Below are 8,000 nucleotides of genomic sequence, written 5' to 3' on the forward strand. Positions count from 1 at the left end.
AAATACAAAACAATCTTAAACCGTTTGATTTGATTTCAACCAATGTTTTCCATCTAGGATCTCTGACTGAGAATACTTCTTCTATGGAATAACTGCTAATATTTTAGGAACATACTTCTTCAAGTTTAGAAAGGTTTCAAAATGTGTGTGTCCATTGGGGTAGATCCCAAACCATTTGAAGTTATCCCCATCACCATTATTATGGAAGGCAACTACTAAATACCCAACCATCACTCTTATAAAGAATTCTAAACTAGTTTCCCATTGGGAGCCAAACCTTCTGAAACTTACAGACTTACAAAAGGCTTAAAAACCAGAAATAGCTGGAACTGTGGAGAACAAAATAGCAGAAAAGGACTGAGAACAAAGAAATATGAAACCTGATCATCATTAACCATCATCATCATCATATTGTTGAGGACGCACTGTGTGCAAGGCACTGTACAAAGTACCACTGGAAAAGAAAGATGATCATTAAGGGACACAGTTCCCATCTCTTTAACTCTTGTCTTCTCATGGCTAAATCTTTTTAAGCATGGAATTTCTATTCATCTGGGCCTCCTGGGAATGTATAAAGGAAATTATTTATAGCAAAACATAAACATTTTGGGAGAAGACACTTGTGAATTTCTAATGTTATTATTTCCAGGTATCATTATTCAACCCAAAAGAAACAAATGAAGCAGAAGTCTTGAGTCTGGCTCTAGCTTTCCCCCTTCATAGGCTGTGTGGCTTTGCATCTGACACGCAGCTTCTCTAGGTATTGGTTCCCCACTATATAAAGAATTGGTTGGCTTCTATTATCTACAAAATCCCCTCTGGCTATAACATTTTAGGATTATAGGATCTATGAATATCTCATTATAGGAAGGTTGTGGTCAATTTGTTCTATATTCAAAAGGACCAGATGTTCAAAGAGAAACAACCAGATGCTCAGGGGCAAAACACATACCTGAAGAAAGCAAGGGCACAGGGAAGGCATGGTGTATCACGTTCAATGCTGAAATCTAGTGGGCCAAAGAAGAATTCATAGAACACCTGGAAAGGGACTTGAAAACAGGTAATAAAGAGTTTTGTTTTGATTTTAACACCATCAAAGGGAAGAAGACAGTTAAATCAGACCATCTGATGATCATGGTGCTAAAAGTGCCCTAAGGGAAGGAAATGAAATAGTAGAGACAAAAAAAAAAAATTATTTGCTGGACAGCCATTGGGGAGATTCCCTTTCCTAAATTGTCTTCTGAGGCAGAAATATTTTAGATAGAAGATCAAACAGAATTAGACAGAGAATTGTCTGGTCCCATCCATGAGAAAGCCCTAGAGGAACTACAGGAACAATCAGGGAACAAATCTGTGATCTGTCATTACGAACTACTCCTGGGTCAGAAATTGCTCGTGTGATGCCCATTTTATCAAGAACATTAGGGAAGGCAGAGTGGTGATAGGGAAGACCAGGGTGATTACAGGGCCCAGGCAGTACAACAGCCCCTAAGACAACAATCCTTCCAGCATCTCTTGGCGAAGCAAAAACAAGTGGTACCTCGGACACTGAACTATCATGAAGTAACCACCTCTTTCTGAAGTGATGCTACAGCTCAACTTTGGAAAAGAATTGAGGAGTAAATTGGAGAAAAGATCTTCTCTGTCCTTTAAGGTAACAATAATGATTATAAATAACAATAAAATAACTTGTGCAATGCCACACAAGCTAATTACTAGTATATGCTTCAAAATTGGGAAGGCTTGGCGATGATAAACCTGTATCTTACTGGCAGTCCAAATGCAAGTTGAATTTGATTTTATATGGCAAATGACACCATTTCATTACAACTATAAAACACTTTTTTATATTAGGGTAGTTCTGCTAGGTTCATTCTGTGTAAGAAGAAGATATTGGAGACAGTGAAACCATTAGCAACCTATTACAGTGACACTGTTGTGAAGAGAAAATGTCCTGAACCAGAGGACAGTTCAAACTAGAAAGACAAGTCAGAAAGACATCCTGAAGTACAGAAAGAGGAGGCATAAAGAGAGGGAGGAGTCAAAGACCGCCCACTTTAATCCTAAAAGACCCAGAGGACCATGATGACAGACAGAAATAGGGAAGTCAGGAGGGGAGTTGGCAATGGGAAGTCCGCTTTTAGGTGTATTTTAAAGACACATGGTAGGGGGATGCAGCATGGGATGAGTGCTTTGGGAACTCAAGATTTTGCCACTAGCATCTCTATACCTCAGTTTCTTCTTTCATAAAATGGGGAGTTGATCTAGAATTAATCCTTTATATTCCTTCCAGCTTCATAGAGGAAGTATTAGAGGAAATAGAAGGCAGATTTCAGGGATTAAGGAGGCATTGAGTGACAAAGGTGTTAGGTCATTAGTCTGGCTATGAAGTAAAAGAGAAAAATGGGGCTTTTATTGACTTTTTTAAGATTATTACTTTTTAAGAAATTTAAATAAATGACTTAGAACGATGAATACAGCCAAATATAGAATAGAGGTGGTTTACAAAATAACTTAAGAAATCTAAAGTAAAATATGTAACAATGAAATTCAAATAGACTTTATTTATAGGAGAGAGAAGCTTCAGTTTGTGTGGTGTGATGAGAAGGTGTTGGGAAAGTCCAGTTGCCCAAAAAATGTCTTCCTGACCCTCTTAAAATCCTTCCTGGATTTACACCATTAAAATAAACCCTATTGAATGTATTTTGTATTATAAAATGCACATTTATTTCACATTCAGCTGTTGTCATGCTTTCCAGTGAATTAGTGTAGCAGGCTGACAACTAGCTAAGGACAGTCAACTGAAGAGACAAAGATTTGAAGGGGGAGGAGGAAGGGATCCTTTTGGTATGCATGGCATAGTTTGAGTCGTTCAATTCAACAGCACATAGGTGCTTGTTATACCGCACACACTGAGTAGGTTCTGGAAAGAAAACAGTAAGTCGTGGTTCATTGCCTCAAGAGTCTTACAGTCCAGAGAGAGTGAACTACAGAAGGTCATGGGACTTGGGGAGTTTTAAAAAGTGGGACCAGGGACTTGGACAGGAAAAGTAGATGGCCAGAAAAGACTGTTTTCTTCCATTATAGTTTTGTTGAAGGTTTGGACACTCTGAATTAAAGGCAGGCTTTTTCTCGGTCCCGATGAATTACCTAAGGAAGTACTAAACTTTAAACTGGTAGGTTTGACATTCTCTAGGCTGAAGAATGACAGATAATTCAAACCTCTTGAATTCAGTGATGGTCCTTTGACATTTAGTGAAACTTTACAATATTGAAATTCGGAAATGATATCACTATGAAATACACGAGCATTGCTAATTTTTCATGGATTTCTCCCCACCTCCCAGAACTTCAAAGTATGTTAGGATTGCTGAGGCTAGTGGTGGAAACCAGGACTGGAGGTGCAGGCAGCAGGAAAGGTAGAGAAATTTGAGGTAGAAAGATAACTGAAAACTTCTTTAAACAGCAAACCAGAGGAGCATTTAACAAGCATTCAACAAGCACCACAAGATAACTTCAAGTAATGAAGACAACACTGAATTAGGGCTTAAAAAACTTGGGAACCAGCTCTGGCTCTGGTGTTTACTAGCTGGATAGCCATGGGCAACCATAATATTCACCTATATTTATTAAGTACTGACTATATACACCAGGGGTGCCCTGGTGGCTCAGTGGTTAAGGGCTCCATTGCTAACCAAAAAGTCAGCAGTTCAAATCTACCAGCCACTCCTTGGAAACTTTGTGTGGCAGTTCTACTCTGTCCTGTAGGGTCACTAGGAGTCAGAGTCGACTCTGCGGCAACAGGTTTTGTTTTGCTTTATATGCCAGGTGTGATGGTTAAGATTGTGTGTTAACTTGGCTGGGCCATGATTCTCAGTGTTTTGGCAGTCATATAATGTTGTAATCGCTTTCCTGGTTGAGATTTGATATGTAATCACCCCCATGATGGGATCTGCTGTGAGCAGCCAATCAGTTGAACAGGAGTTTCCTTGGGCTTGTGGCCTGCATCCAAGTATAAGCAGACATTCTGGTTTTTGCCTGCTCTGGATCCTGCAGCCAGCCCCCGTTTGTCTGACCTCCAATTCTTGGGACTTGAGCTAGTAGCTTACCTGCAGTCTTGCCTGCCAATCTTGGGATTCTTCAACCTTCACAGCCTGTGAGCAAGAGCCCTGCTCTCCGACCTGCTGATCTTGGGTTCACCAGCCCCTGTAGCTACATGAATCAGGAGAAGCCTTATGGTCTTGCCTGCTGATCTTGGGGTTCATCACTCTTCATAGCCTGTGAGCAAGAGCCCTGTTCTCTGACCTGCCAATCTTGGGTTTGCCAGCCCCTGCAACTGCGTGAATCAGGTGAAACCTCTATCCTGATCCACTGACTTGGGACATTCCAGCCTCTATAACCGCATGAGCCATTTCCTTGATATAAATCTCTCTATATATATATCTATATGCTTTACTGGTTTTGCTTCTCTAGAGAACTCAGCCTAAGACACCAGGCATTGTGCTACATGCTTAACTTGTAACACATTTAATTCTCACAAGCTACTGAGGTAGAGTCTATTATTTTCCTATTTTATACATGAGGAAACTTAACCACAGAGAAGTTCAAGGTCACATAATCTAATATTTGTCAAAGTTCAAGTTTGAATACAGGCAGTCAGTTCTTAACCACCATGATATTCAAGTTACTAAGTCTTTTGGGTCTCAGTTCCATCACATAAAATGGAAATATTGGGCCAGAAAATGTCTAAATTCCTCTCTGGCTCTGAAGAGTTAGGATTTTAATTATATGAATTGTACTTATATTTATTACACTTACAGTTGATCTATATTTCTGAGTAGTCTGTTTTGGAAAACTGAGATCTAGAGTCAAATTTCCAAAATATGGTCTCATTTTCTAAACTTTCCACGTGTTTCAGTCAAGTTCAATCATAGTATTTCCTGTTCTAGCAAGAATGCCCCTCCTCAACCTCCACCTATTGAAATTCTACCCATTCTTCAAAAGCCAGCTGCAGTGCTACCTCCTCCAAGTAGCCATTCTCAGTATTTGGAGATTTAGAGTAGTGGTATTTTAAACTGTTGGGGGTTGTGACTGGAGGAAATATCTGGGCTAAGGAAAAGAATAGATGTAGGATAGAAGAAAGGGTGCAGGGAAACATATACAGACAAAGAAAGGTAAGAGAACACTGACAACACTTCCATCACAGTTTTTTTTTTTGAAGGTTTGGACACCCTGAATTAAAGGAAGGCTTGGTGTTCCTTGGTAACATGTACTAAAAACCTTCCCTGCAACAGGCAATTGTAAATCCACTGAGAGTATATCCAATGGTGCCCAGCTAGTAGGTGTGAGGTAAGGATTAAATGCAATAACATATGTAAAATATCTTGCACTGTGCCTAGAGGGGTGACGACAAGGTAGTTCGCAATCTCTTTACCTACCATAGGAAAACCTGGTTATCTCCTTCAGGCTGAGAAAGGTTGCCCCCCTTCTTGCCTGCTATTATGGATTGAATTGTGTCCACCAAAAATGTGTATCAACATGGCTAGGCCATGATTCCCAGTACTGTGTGATTGTCCACCATTTTGTCATCTGACGTGATTTTCCCATGTGTTGTAAATCCTGCCTCTATGATGTTAATGAGGTGCAATTATCGGCAGTTAAATTAATGAGGCAGAACTCAATCTACAAGAGTAGGCTGTGTTTTAAGTCAGTCTCTTCTGAGATATAAAAGAAAGAAGCGAGCAGAGAGACATGCTTTCTTCATAGCACCAAGAAAGCAGCATGGGGAGCAGGGCATGCCCCATGGACCCAGGGTTCCTGTACTGAGAATCTCCTAGACCAGGGGAAGATTGATGACAAGGGCCTTCCCCCAGAACCAACAGGGAAAAAAAGCCCTCCCTGGAGCTGGCACCTTGAATTCAGACTTCTAACTTCCAAAACTGTGAGAGAATAAACTTCTGTTTGTTAAAGCCATCCACTTGTGATATTTCTGTTATAGCGGCACTAGATGACTAAGACACCTAGGGAGGAGGAAGACAACTAAGGTGAGAAGAGATCCAACAGGGAAAAAAGGAGAAGGAAAATGAGAACCATAGATAGAGAATATTGGGGAGAAAAGGGAATGTAAGGGAGTCATGGTGGAGGAGAGAAGGTTAGAAAGGGAAAATGGAAGCAAAAGGGCAAAGAGGGAGGAGAAAGAGCAAGGGACTTCTGGGGCTCAAGAAGAAGAGTCTGAGCTGCCCCTGCAGAATCCCACCTGGAGGAAGAGTCCTAGAAGCAACTTGTGCAGGCAGCATCCAAGGCTGTAGTGCTAGTCACTTGCCCCTGTGCTCTCAGATCCATTCTTCTTTCCCTGCTCTGATCTGTATTACAGGGGTTCTGACTCCGGTCCCCTGTCCTCTGGTCTACTGGCTTCTATTTTCTACCAGTGGGTGGCCCTGGAGTGTGGGAAAGGAGAAGCCAGGGTATTTCTCCCCCTCTCTCTGCTTGAGGAAGTGTCTCCAGCAGTAGTTGTGCTTCTTTCATGGCTCCATCTCCCACTGGACGAGCCTTTCATAGTCTGCTAGCATCCTCTCAAGGAGAGGAGGTGCTTCCAGCGATTGCTAATTTATAAACTTCCACTTCTTCCCACACCTTTGTAACTAATTCACTGCATTAATTACCACTACAGAATTATCTGGGAAAGAAAACTTTACTTTCACTCGGATTCACCCCCAGAATTCAAAGACATCTTTCCCAATGGGACTGGAAACAGTGCGTCTAAAGAGAAAGAAATCCAGCCATCCCAGGAGTCAGGGTCCACTTCTCCAGCATTTGATCTGAGAGTGAGAAATCCACATTAGCTGTCAGGGGTAAGGGAGACTTGTAACCTAGGAATTACCTGTGAAATGACTGGGTTCGTACCTATTCCTTCATAATTTATTCACTTTGATTCCTTGGGCCTTGGTTTAGGGAACATCTCTAAAATTCAATTCTATCCACCCAAGGGTTATCGAATGTCCATGATGACTACGAAGGACGCATAGCTAGGTGTGATGGGGAAAAGACACAGAGACACAGGAAAAATAGAAGGCATTTTCAGTTTTTGGAAGTGTTGATTTTTGCAAGATGAGGTCTGAGGACTGGTCTATCAGGAGACAGGAGCTGCAGACACTCAAAGACAGTCTTATTTTTACAGCTTTCATCTTTCCGATACCCACAGCCCGGTAAAACCAGGCTCCTATTCTTACGGAATCCACAGTTTATTGTGGGCCCCGAGCAGGCACAAGACTGACCCTGCAAGTCAGACTGATGCCAGCCACAAAGTAGGGATTCTGCTTGGGGTCCAGGGAGGCTGCACTGAGTTGGTACACAAACTGAATTACAAGGAGCAGGGATTTGACAGGTGAAGGATTTTTAGATTTTTCTGGCAGAAAAGAGTAGAATCGAAATCAAGCGTGGAAGAACAGAGGCATTTGAGGTATTGTCTGTAGACAGGGGCTTTGGGGAAGTGTGGGGAAGTGGAGAGGGGGTTGAAATGTGAAGCAGCATGGGGTGGGGGAGGCTCTGAGGCTAAAGAATTGGGGCTTGAGGCCATGGTGAGTTATTGAAGGATGTTGGGCATCAGTGTGGCAAGGTCACATCTGGGATGGCAACTTTTGAGTGCTGAGCGGAGGACACACAGGCAACAGAGAAGCTGGAGGCAGGGGAAGGAACGGTGAGCTCCCGGGGCAGCTTGTACAGGAAGCCTTGGCTTGACCGCCGCCAAAGGGTCATATTTGAGCTGCATTTCCACCCATTCAAGGGCAAGCTTCCTCCATCTATGGAAGAAAAAACAAAAAGTGTCCCTTCTGCGGCTGGATGAGACGAAGTCTTCAGTCACAGAAGTTTTGGATTTCTCCTTGCCAAGGTCGGGCCACTACAGGTAGGCGATTCGGAGCCCAGAGCAAACGCGTAGCTCGACGCCTGCCCTGGGCAGCCGCCCCGGGCCGTGCCAGGCAGGGCGCTCCGGGAGCTGCGCG

The sequence above is a fragment of the Trichechus manatus genome, unplaced genomic scaffold (genome assembly GCF_000243295.1).
Source record: "Trichechus manatus latirostris isolate Lorelei unplaced genomic scaffold, TriManLat1.0 scaffold00007, whole genome shotgun sequence".
Classification (NCBI taxonomy): domain Eukaryota; kingdom Metazoa; phylum Chordata; class Mammalia; order Sirenia; family Trichechidae; genus Trichechus; species Trichechus manatus.